General features: G+C 47.1%; 1 non-coding gene across 1 annotated transcript; it reads right to left on the reverse strand.

The window, feature by feature from the left end:
• Positions 1-11596: 11596 nt before the first annotated feature.
• trnal-uaa (transfer RNA leucine (anticodon UAA)) lies at positions 11597-11679 on the reverse strand. The gene has a single exon. It is a non-coding gene; the product is annotated as a tRNA-Leu (tRNA).
• Between the last annotated feature and the right edge of the window lie 628 nt (positions 11680-12307).

Raw genomic sequence — 12307 nt, forward strand, 5'->3', positions numbered from 1 at the left:
TCCAGAGGTTTGAACATCGTGTCCCTCCGGACTCGGATCATTTTGGATCCCCAGATGAAGTGGAAAATGGCTCAGGTGATCGCCACAGCGCAGGAATGCGGTATGGGCCAGACCTGCACCACGTACAGCAATGTGAGCACCTCGCCCTTGATGACCAGGTTCTTACCCATAATGGAGAGAGATCGCTGCTCCCACATGCTCAGCTTATGTTGTACCCTGGCTACTCGCTACTTCCAGGTTTTGGTGCACGTCTCAGCCCTTCCAAACCATATCCCCAGCACCTTCAGGTAATCTGACCTAACGGTCAAGGGGACAAAGGATCGGTAAGCCGAGTTCCCAAAGAACATGGCCTCGCTCTTGCCGTGTTTAACATTGGCTCCCAAGGCCAGTTCGAGCTGGTCGCAGATGCTCATCACTCTGCGCCATGACAGTGGATCCGAGCATAAAACGGCGACGTCATCCATGTACAGGGAGGTTTTAACCTGAGTGCCTCCACTGCCTGGGATTGTCACCCCTCTGATGCTCGCATTCTTCCTAATAGACTCAGCAAAGGGTTCAATACTGCAAACAAACAAGACAGGGGAGAGAGGACAGCCCTGTCTGACTCCAGATTGGATCGGGAAACTTTCTGATTCCCACCCATTGATTGAGACTGCACTACTGATGTTTGTGTAGAGTTGTTTGATCCAATTGCAGATTCCCTCCCCAAACCCCATTTTGGAATGCACATCCATCATGTAAGTGTGCGATATCCTGTCAAAAGCCTTCTCCTGGTCCAGGCTGATGAGGCAGGTGTCCACCCTCCTGTCCCGTACATAGGTGATCATATCCCTGAGTAGCGCAAAGCTATCAGAGATTGTCCTGCCTGGTATAGTATAGGTCTGATCAGGGTGAATCACCAACTCCAGAGCAGACTTGAATCGACTGGCTATGTCTTTTGACAGAATCTTGTAGTCAGCATTAAGCAGAAATCGGGCCAACAATTTCTGATTTCTGTCCTCTCCCCCTTCTGCTTGTCGATGAGGGTGATGATGCCTTTCCTCATGGATTCTAACATGCTGCCAGCCTGGAGCATACTCTTGTTTACTGGCAGACATGTTGAGTCTTTCCTCAAATCAGTGCACAATAAAAGAGACTGATTCTGTCAGGCTCCTTTTTATACAGGCCACCTGGACCTGGCTGAGAAAGGCAGAGTGAGAGCAGGGAGGGGAGGAGACAAGAGTGAAGATTAAACAGAGAGCTAGATGGAGGAGACACCCAGAGTGACAGACAGAGAGAGAACGGCCCCTCATCTTTCAGCTCCACCTCCAGTTTCCTCCGGGCTGCCAATTTCAAACCCTTTATGAACAGTAGAACCGAAACCCAGCTCTCCACACAAACCCTTCCAGACTCGGCCTTCATAGTCAAGACTTTCCAGAAAGCCAGAGCTTTTAAATATGGTCCCGATGCAATTAACACTCAGTAATATTCCCACCTAAACACAGTCCATTCTATACTAAGAAACCTCCTCAGTAACATCACCATTTCCACCCACACCCGCTTCCTGCAGTTTACAAACACCTTACTGCAGCTGTTTGGGGAATCAGCTGTGTTAAGATTGGAGTTGGAAAGCGGCCTTTACCCGGCAGTGTTATTGTCTCACACTGAATCTGCTAGACATCCTGTTCTCTTTATTGCGAGAGAGAAAGCACGGATTTAGGAAATGTTCATTTGAAATGAACTCTATTGAGAACGAGCCCGGCCGTGGGACAGGTATTCCAGTGCAAAGAGCTGTCCATGACCGAGTGTTGCAGACTGGCACATTGCAACGTCCAAGACTATGTGCTGTGGGACGGCATGAAAGCTTGGGGAAGCCACCATGGAGACACAATGGGGAAAGGCTGCAGTCTGAGGCCCTAGTAGGCCATCGTACAGTGAGGGGCTGGAACCTGTGTAAAACCCCTCGGGCTGTTTGCACCAGAGAATGTTTGATGTGTAATGTAAATACTGTAAATATAACCTGTGCAGGCAGGGATAGTGAGATACATCATGTACATTATTGAAGGAAACTGATCTGTATTGTACCTTAAGTAATATTGAATTTGAACTGCTTTGCAATGTAATTGCACAAATTATAAGAATAAAATACATATTGTGCAAAAGAGAGCAGCTTTCCTGTCAACACACACCTTGTCTCAGGGCACAACTTTCCTGTGATCTTGTCATACCCAACTTCGTTCTATATCTTCTGACACACACACTTTACAGTCTGTCATTTCCAAAAACAAACATTCTAAAATCAAAAGACCTTTTGTTTATTTCTCCTTTCTTTTCATTTCTCCTCTATTCTTCTCAATCACTCCCTTCAACAGTCCTATTCAGATCAAGGTGGAATGTGAATAGTGTCACAACTCACCTCTGACACTATTATTACCCTTTGCTCTTGTCTCATTCAATGGGAAAGTTTTATTCACCAGTCTGTTGCTGTTTTACACTCTTGCCATACCATCTGGTATTGCATCCATCTGAATTCTGTGCTTTCATGGCCTTACATATCTTTCCCTCTTCTGGATGATTTGTTTGCTTCAGTTCCATTCAACCAGGCTGGACCACAGGGAAGCTTAGAACCTTTGCCTTGGACGGGTCCACGTTGATCCATTACATTCAGAATCACCTCCTTGAAATAACTCCATAGTACAACTACAGTAACCACACATCATCTGCTTCAAACACTCCTCCACATTTTATCTGTTCTGACTGTCAACACCTCCAGCTCTTTTGTTTAAGTGGAACCCATCAGGTGTGTATCGGCTCCTTCTATTCTGAAAGCTGTAGCACTGGTTCAGGGAATTCAGCCCTGTTTCTCTACTCGAAAGGATCAGCCATGCTTGATCTGCCTCGTATTTTGCTTTTGTTGCAACGTTACAAGACCTCCAATCCTCTGGCACCACACCTGCATCCAGTGAGGGATTGGAAAATGATGGTCAGACCTTCCACTATTTCTTCCCTGGCTTCTTTCAACAGCCTGGGGTACATTTCATCTGGTCCTGATGATTTATCCACATTCAAGGATGTTCATCCCATGAAGACTTCCTCTCTCCTTAAGTTATCACGTCCAATACTTCACACTCCTCCTCCTTAATAACAATATCTGCATCACCCTCTCATTCGGGAAAACAGTAAAGTATTCATTAAGGATATTGGCAACATCTTCCACCCCGATACAAAGGTTACATTCTTGATCTTTTATGTGCCCTGCTGTTTGCTTCGTTGCCTCTTGCTCGAATGTTTTGATGCAACATCTTTGGGTCCATTGTGACTTTGATTGTCCATGTTCGTTCCTGCTTTCTCTTTGCTCTTCACCGCTGCTCCCAAACGCCTCCAGTGCAGTCAAAACACTACTTGTCAGAATTGGGATTCGAACACACGCCTCCAATGGAGACTACGACCTAAACGCAGCGCCTTAAACCGCTCGGCCATCCTGACTGCCTGCGATGTGTTATCAATGCTAAGGAAATTATTCATTCTTTGTGAAAGTATTTGTGAGATTGTGGAAATGTCTGGAAGAGGAAAGACCAGCGGGAAAGCTCGGGCCAAGGCCAAGTCTCACTCCTCCCGGGCTGGACTGCAGTTCCCAGTGGGCCGTGTTCACAGGCTCCTGAGAAAGGGCAACTATGCTGAGCGTGTGGGTGCCGGAGCCCTGGTCTCTCTGGCTGCTGTGCTCGAGTATCTTTTTTTTAGAATATTGCAGCGCAGTACAGGCCCTTCGGCCCTCGATGTTGTGCCGAGCTGTGAAACCATCTGACCTACACTATTCCATTTTCATCCATGTGTCTATCCAATGTCCACTTAAATGCCCTTAAAGTTGGCGAATCTACTACTGCTGCAGGCAGGGCATTCCACGCCCTTACTACTCTCTGAGTAAAGAAACTACCTCTCACATCTGTCCGATATCTATCACCCCTCAACTTGAAGCTATGTCCCCTCGTGTTTGCCATCACCATCCGAGGAAAAAGAGGCTCACTATCCACCCTATCTAACCCTCTGATTATCTTATATGTCTCTATTAAGTCACCTCTCCTCCTCCTTCTCTCCAACGAAAACAACCTCAAGTCCCTCAGGCTTTCCTCGTCAGACCTTCCCTCCATTCCAGGCAACATCCTAGTAAATCTCCTCTGCACCCTTTCCATAGCTTCCACATCCTTTCTATAATGCGGTGACCAGAACTGCACACAATACTCCAGGTGCGGTCTCACCAGAGTCTTGTACAGCTGCAGCATGACCTCGTGGCTCCGAAACTCGACCCCCCCTACGAATAAAAGCTAACACACCATATGCCTTCTTGACAGCCCTATTAACCTGGTTAGCAACCTTCAGGGATTTATGCACCTGGACACCAAGATCTCTCTGCTCATCTACACTAACAAGAATCTTCCCATTAGCCCAGTACTCTGCATTCCTGTTACTCCTTCCAAAGTGAATCACCTCACACTTTTCCGCATTAAACTCCATTTGCCATCTCACAGCCCAGCTCTGCAGCCTATCTATGTCTCTCTGTAACCTACAACATCCTTCGGCACTATCCACAACTCCACCGACCTTAGTGTCATCTGCAAATTTACTAACCCACCCTTCTACACCCTCTTCCAGGTCATTTATAAAAATGACAAACAGCAATTGCCCCAAAACAGATCCTTGCGGTACACCACTAGTAACTAAACTCCAGGATGAACATTTGCCATCAACCACCACCCTCTGTCTTCTTTCAGCTAGCCAATTTCTGATCCAAAGCTCTAAATCACCTTCAACCCCATACTTCCGTATTTTCTGCAATAGCCTACCGTGGGGAACCTTATCAAACGCCTTACTGAAATCCATATACACCACATCCACTGCTTTACCCTCATCCACCTGTTTGTTCACCTTCTCGAAAAACTCAATAAGGTTAGTGAGGCACGACCGACCCGTCACAAAACCGTGCTGACTATCTCTAATGTACTTATTCTTTTCAAGATGATTATAAATACTGTCTCTTATAACCTTTTCCAACATTTTACCCACAACCGAAGTAAGGCTCACAGGTCTATAATTACCAGGGCTGTCTCTACTCCCCTTCTTGAACAAGGGGACAACATTTGCAATCCTCCAGTCTACCGGCACTATTCCTGTCGACAATGACGACATAAAGATCAAGGACAAAGGCTCTGCAATCTCCTCCCTAGCTTCCCAGAGAATCCTAGGATAAATCCCATCTGGCCCAGGGGACTTATCTATTTTCACACTTTCCAAAATTGCTAACACCTCCTCCTTGTGAACCTCAATCCAATCTAGCCTCGTAGCCTGAATCTCAGTATTCTCAAAAACATTTTCTTTCTCTACTGTAAATACTGACGCAAAATATTCATTTAACACTTCCCCTATCTCCTCTGATTCCACACACAACTTCCCACTACTATCCTTGATTGGCCCTAATCTAACTCTAGTCATTCTTTTATTCCTGACATACCTAAAGAAAGCCTTAGGGTTTTCCCTGATCCGATCCACCAATGACTTCTCGTGTCCTCTCCTTGCTCTTCTTAGCTCTCCCTTTAGATCCTTCCTGGCTAGCTTGTAGCTCTCAAGCACCCTAACTGAGCCTTCACGTCTCATCCTAACATAAGCCTTCTTCTTCCTCTTGACAAGCGCTTCAACTTCTTTAGTAAACCACGGATCCCTCGCACGACAACTTCCTACCTGCCTCACAGGTACATACTTATCAAGGACACGCAGTAGCTGCTCCTTGAATAAGCTCCACATTTCGATTGTTCCCATCCCCTGCTGTTTCCTTCCCCATCCTACACATCCTAAATCTTGCCTAATCGCATCATAATTTCCTTTCCCCCAGTTATAATTCTTGCCCTGCGGTATATACCTGTCCCTGCCCATTGCTAAGGTAAACCTAACCGAATTGTGATCACTGTCACCAAAGTGCTCACCTACATCGAAATCTAACACCTGGCCGGGTTCATTTCCCAGTACCAAATCCAATGTGGCATCGCCCCTGGTTGGCCTGTCCACATACTGTGTCAGAAAACCCTCCTGCACACACTGGACAAAAACTGACCCATCTAAAGTACTCGAACTATAGTATTTCCAGTCGATATTTGGAAAGTTAAAGTCCCCCATAACAACTACCCTGTTACTCTCACCCCTGTCGAGAATCATCTTCGCTATCCTTTCCTCTACATCTCTGGAACTATTCGGAGATCTATAAAAGACTCCCAACAGGGTAACCTCACCTCTCCTGTTTCTAACCTCAGCCCATACTACCTCAGTAGACGAGTCCTCAAACGTCCTTTCTGTCGCTGTAATACTCTCCTTGATTAACAATGCCACACCCCCCCCTCTTTTACCATCTTCTCTGTTCTTACTGAAACATCTAAATCCCGGAATCTGCAACATCCATTCCTGCCCCTGCTCTACCCATGTCTCCGAAATGGCCACTACATCGAGATCCCAGGTACCAACCCATGCTGCAAGCTCACCCACCTTATTCCGGATGCTCCTGGCGTTGAAATAGACACACTTTAAACCAGGTTCTTGCTTGCCAGTGCCCTCTTGCGTCCTTGTAACCATATCCCTGACCTCACTACTCTCAAAATCCTGTACACTGGCACTACAATTTGGGTTCCCATTCCCCTGCTGAATTAGTTTAAACCCCCCCCCCCGAAGAGCACTAGCAAACCTCCCCCCCAGGATATTGGTACCCCTCTGGTTCAGGTGAAGACCATCCTGTTTGTAGAGGTCCCACCTACCCCAGAAAGAGCCCCAATTATCCAGGAAACCAAATCCCTCCCTCCTGCACCATCCCTGCAGCCACGTGTTCAACTCCTCTCTCTCCCTATTCCTTGCTTCGCTATCACGTGGCACGGGCAACAACCCAGAGATAACAACTCTGTTTGTTCCTGCTCCAAGCTTCCACCCTAGCTCCCTAAATATCTGTCTTAAATCCCCATCTCTCTTCCTACCTATGTCGTTGGTGCCTATGTGGACCACGACTTGGGGCTGCTCCCCCTCCCCATTAAGGATCCCAAAAACACGATCCGAGACATCACGAACCCTGGCACCTGGGAGGCAACATACCAACCGTGAGTCTCTCTCGTTCCCACAGAACCTCCTATCTGTTCTTCTAATTATGGAGTCCCCAATGACTAATGTTCTGCTCCTCTTCCCCCTTCCCTTCTGAGCAACAGGGACAGACACTGTGCCAGATATCTGTGCCCCATTGCTTACCCCTGGTAAGTCGTCCCCCGCAACAGTATCCAAAACGGTATACCTGTTGTTGAGGGAAACAGCCACAGGGGATCCCTGCACTGCCTGCTGGTTCCCTCTCCTTCCCCTGACGGTAACCCATCTACCTACTTCTTTTATCTGAGGTGTGACTACCTCCCCATAACTCCTCTCAATAACCTCCTCCGCCTCCCGAATGATCCTAAGTTCATCCAGCTCCAGCTCCAGTTCCCTAACGCGGTTCTCGAGGAGCTGGAGTTGGGTGCACATCCCACAGATGCAGTCAGCAGGGACACTCTTGGCGACCCTTACCTCCCACATTCTGCAGGAGGAACATACAACTGCCTTAATCTCCATTCCCACTATTCCAAATTCCCAACAAATCTACTGAAAAACCAAAAAAACAAAAAATCAAAACTTGTTAGGTTAGCAATCCAACGGACAGAACTTCCCAAATAAAAAGTTTACCTTATCAACACACCAGAGTCCTTTTTTTTTTGTTAGAGGAGGAGGGTGGGTGGGAGACACTGCACGTGTAGTGTCTCGGGTACAGCCACCACACAAATATATACCTTTTTCCTTACCCAGCAGTCCCCTGGTCCTCCGAAAACAAAAGGGAATTCACTTTTAAACTTACGCTGAAATTGACTTCCCAGCTGTAAGCCCGTTCACGCACCTCCGTTGCTATCAACGCTGCAGTCACCGAAACTAAAAGAAAGAGATTCTAAACCACACAAATATATACCTTTTTCCTTACCCAGCAGTCCCCTGGTCCTCCGAAAACAAAAGGGAATTCACTTTTAAACTTACGCTGAAATTGACTTCCCAGCTGTAAGCCCGTTCACGCACCTCCGTTGCGATCAACGCTGCAGTCTGACCGCTGAAATCCTCGAGCTGGCAGGTCACGCAGCCCGGGACAACAAGAAGAGCCGCATCATCCCCAGACAACTGCAGGTGGCCGTCCGCAACAACGAGGAGCTCAACAAGCTGCTGGGAGGGGTGACCATCGCTCAGGGCGGGGTGCTGCCTAATATCCAGGCTGTGCTGCTGCCCAAGAAACCCAGCACTCAGAGCTCCCAGAAAAAGTAAAGCGGCCAAAATGTCATCAAATAAACCAAAGGCTCTTTTCAGAGCCACCCACAGTCTCTTTGAAAGGACTGGTTACTGTCAGGAGGGAGTCAGAGATGGAGTTATTGGAACAGTGGATTGACCTGTTTCACATCTGTCCAGGTGTCTTTTCAGTTCCCTCTCTGGATTTCGCTCTGTTTCTCTGCTCACACATCTCCCCCTCTCGTTAAGTGAAGAAGTGAACTACAGGGTGTCAGAATCAACAATTTAATAAATCCCGCTGCCTTCGATTTTATAATTCCCGAGATTATCCCGGTACATTAACGGGAACTGGTTCGGAGCTGATGAATTAATTTAATAATGGAAGTGTCCGGGTTAATTCTCTGTTTTTTATTTGGACAGTTTGAATTGTGTTTTTTTTTTTCTCTCTGGTGATCTGAGCGCCGCTTCACAATTAGAATCTGCTCCCAGAACAGAGTAAATGCAGGAAGGAAGAGGCCATTCTCGGGCTGTGTGTTTCTCTCCTAACCTGATCTGTTTCGACCGCACTGTTCCCAGAGGACGGAATCAGTGAGAGTTGTGCACACACAGGAGCTGAGTCCATTGCAGCGCTTTGATATGTGCCTGCTCCCCGGCCCTCCCTATTCTCCGGACACAGAGCTGTCTGTTTCCCCCCGGCGGCGGGATAGAGTCGGGGATTCTCTCCCCGCAGTGTCAGGGTCTGCAACCCCGGGGAACTGGCGGTTCGAGTCAGAATGACCGAGCTGCCTTATATGTCCTGTGTACTAATCTCCAATGGATTCAAATATTAGTGAACTCATTGGGTAATGTTTGTAAATAACCCTCATGTGAACGGACCCGGCTCCATTAATGCCTTCCAAATAAAACTGGGATCCATTTCTTTTCCCCAAATGCCAGCGAACGGATCCCAGGAGCGGGGTTGAGATTGTGCTGAGCAGCAATGAGTCTCCGGTAATGCTGCTGTCTAAATTCCAGATCAGCTCTCAGTCCGACAGGCCTTTCGGGAAAGTGATGTGACAAAACAGAAACCATGTGACCGCCCCTTCAATCTAATGGGTTTGATGATGAACAGAGATGGCAGCTCTTTCCTTTGCTGATTTGGTGGCTCTGAAAAGAGCCCTTGTTACACTTGTTACTGAAGCTGGGTTTAAGGTGCGTTCCCCGCGGATGCGGCGGGCCAGCTGGATGTCTTTGGCCATGATGGACCGGGATCATTCTGGTGAATCTGCTCATTTTCCGACAGAAGCATCAGTCGCTGTTTGAACTGTTTAAAGTCAGGGGTGTATTAGCAGCCAGAAAGTGAAGGGCAGTTCATTGCTCCCTGCAGCATTATCCGCCTCTTTCAGCAGAAAGGATCAGAAACCGCTCGTTGCTGTCAGTCCCCGAGAAGCCTGTGAGAAGCGGTTAGTCGCTAATTTGTTCCTTTTACAGAGTGGAAGCTGATATTTGTCCCGTTTTAAATTGCTGAACCGGACCTTCCTCCCGCCGCTTACAGTTAACAGATTGACAAATGAAAACGATTCCTAAAATCGCGTCAGGATTTTGTGACGGTAAATACAGTAAAACAGAACATAAAATGAGAGGTTTTAAAATTGTTGCCTGAAAATTGAAATTTTCCATCACTTCAATTCCTTCCTGCTCTGGAATTGCCGGGCTTTTTCCAATTGGAAAATTTAAGCCAATGAGAACTTCTATTTACTTATATGTGATTCTCCTATTGGTTAAGAATTGGATTGAGAAGCGGGTGACCAATCAGAGACAGAGTCAAACTGTTGGAATTTCAGGCCCCCAGGAACTGAGCTGAAACTGTTCAGATTGACAAACCCTGGCAGTAGCTTCACACATTGGACACTTCACACTGAGTCATTCAAGGGCTGGTGTGAGAAAAGCTTCAGATCCTGTCATTACTCTCTGACTCATTATTCATCTCGAACCAAACAATTAGTAAATGTGAAGCAGTGAAGAGACTTTTCACTCTCACTGCAGAATGTGTCATCTGGGGAAATAAGGAACTATTATTTTCGGAGATTACAGGTACATTCATCCCTGAACAAATCCATTCCTCACATTCCCGATCACAGCCTATCCCAGCTCCTGTTGTCACCCGACTCCAGCTGAATTGGAGAAACTCATGTGTTGGGGTTTGAGTTGTGAGGTGGGGTTTCTCCGCCAGTGTTCCTGTCTTACAGACTCTCCCCCTGAATTTGTGAACTGAGACTGCACCGAACACATCTCCAGTTAGAGTGAGGGCCGGATATCCCTCTGTTTTATTACAGAGAGTGGGGAAAGGGCTGGGTGGAGGGGAGTCACCAGGGATCCTGGATTTACTCCAAATCATTTCCATGTGGAATCTGCAGGCGGGGCCGGGACAGGGATCATTTGATCAGGGGATCAGCTCTTTCCTGAGAGATGTGGGTGGCTCTGAGAAGAGCCTTTGTGTTCAGATGTTTCCAAGTTTCCCGCGCTCTTTCACTTCTTTCCAGACCCTGCTTTCTGAGCCTTCGCTGCTTTCGGCTTGACCTTGCTCTTCCATGTCTGCACTTTCTTCAGCGCCTTTCCGCCCGCCGCACTCTTGCCTTTTTTGACCTTCTTCGCAGGAGGCTTTTTCTGAAGCGCTGCTTTCTTCACCACCTTATTTGGCGTTGCCGCCGCCTTGCTGCTCGTTTTCTTGGCTGTTACTTTCTTTGTTGTCACTTTCACGTCTGCTGGTTTCTTCACTAAAGATTTCTTGTCTGCTGGTTTCTTCACTGAAGAGTTCTTGTGTGCTGGTTTCTTCACCTTCTTTCCCACTTTTCCCTAGGTTTTCCTTCTTGCTGATTTTGAATGAGCCGGAGGCTCCCTGTCCCTTGCTCTGCACCAGGGAACCTTTGTTCACATTCCTCTTGATACTTTGCTTGATCTGGGTTTTGAGCTTCTCCTGAGCGGTGGCAGACCTGCAAGGAAGCAACTACCAGCTAGCGTATAAAGCGAGACCAAGGCTCAGGGCCTTCAGTTACCTGGAGGGGAGTCGGAGAGGCAGCGGATCCTGTGAGGAACCACAATCCAGGAAGGATGAGAAGGTCATTGTCAGGGTACAGAGGAGATTAAGTTAAAGATTTACCAGTTTATAAGCAAGCGCAGAGCCAAGGAACGGTGCTGGGGCAGATCAAATAATAGGAAGCTGTGATCAGTTGGAAGGCAAGAGTGATTAAATGACAGAAGAGATGATGGTGCAAGGCAAAAGTCAGGGAAAGAAAAAGTAACATTTTGTAAGCACAGATACCAGGAAGGGGGTTTGAACCCACGCAGGCACATGTCTATTGGATCTTAAGTCCAACGCCTTAACCACTCGGCCATCCTGGTACAATAACCAACCATTGAAAATGAAATTTAATGTGATTCGGGTGCCATCTGGCCTTTTACAATACAAAGTTATGACTCCTCTCCCATGCTGAATTGGACCCTTCATTATTTATGAACCTCAATCGGATCACCCCTCAGTCTAGGTTTCTCTAAGGTGTAGGGTCCCAACTCTTTTAGTCTAACTTGATAACCAAGATGTCTTATACTGGGAATTCGTCGAATGTCTCTCCTCTGTACCCTTTCCAAAGCCTCAATATCACCCATCATGTGAGGAGACCAAGACTGGATACAATATTCCAAGTGAGTCCTGACCAAGGTTTCATAAAAGGACAAATTCGGGACATCTCAGATACTGAAGGAGTCCATGTCCAGAAGCAGCAAGACCTGGACAACATTCAGACTTGGGCTGCTAAGTGGCAAGTAACATTCACACCACATAAATACCAGGCAATGACCATCTCCAACAAGAGAGAATGTAACCATCTCCCTTTGACGTTCAACAGCATTACCATCGCTGAATCCCCCCACCATCAACATCCTGGGGGTTACCATTGACAAAAGCTTAACTGGACCATTCATATACATACTCTGGCGACAAGACTAAATCAGATAGTGGGAATTCTGTGAT

Source organism: Heterodontus francisci, unplaced genomic scaffold (genome assembly GCF_036365525.1).
Source record: "Heterodontus francisci isolate sHetFra1 unplaced genomic scaffold, sHetFra1.hap1 HAP1_SCAFFOLD_51_2, whole genome shotgun sequence".
NCBI lineage: Eukaryota > Metazoa > Chordata > Chondrichthyes > Heterodontiformes > Heterodontidae > Heterodontus > Heterodontus francisci.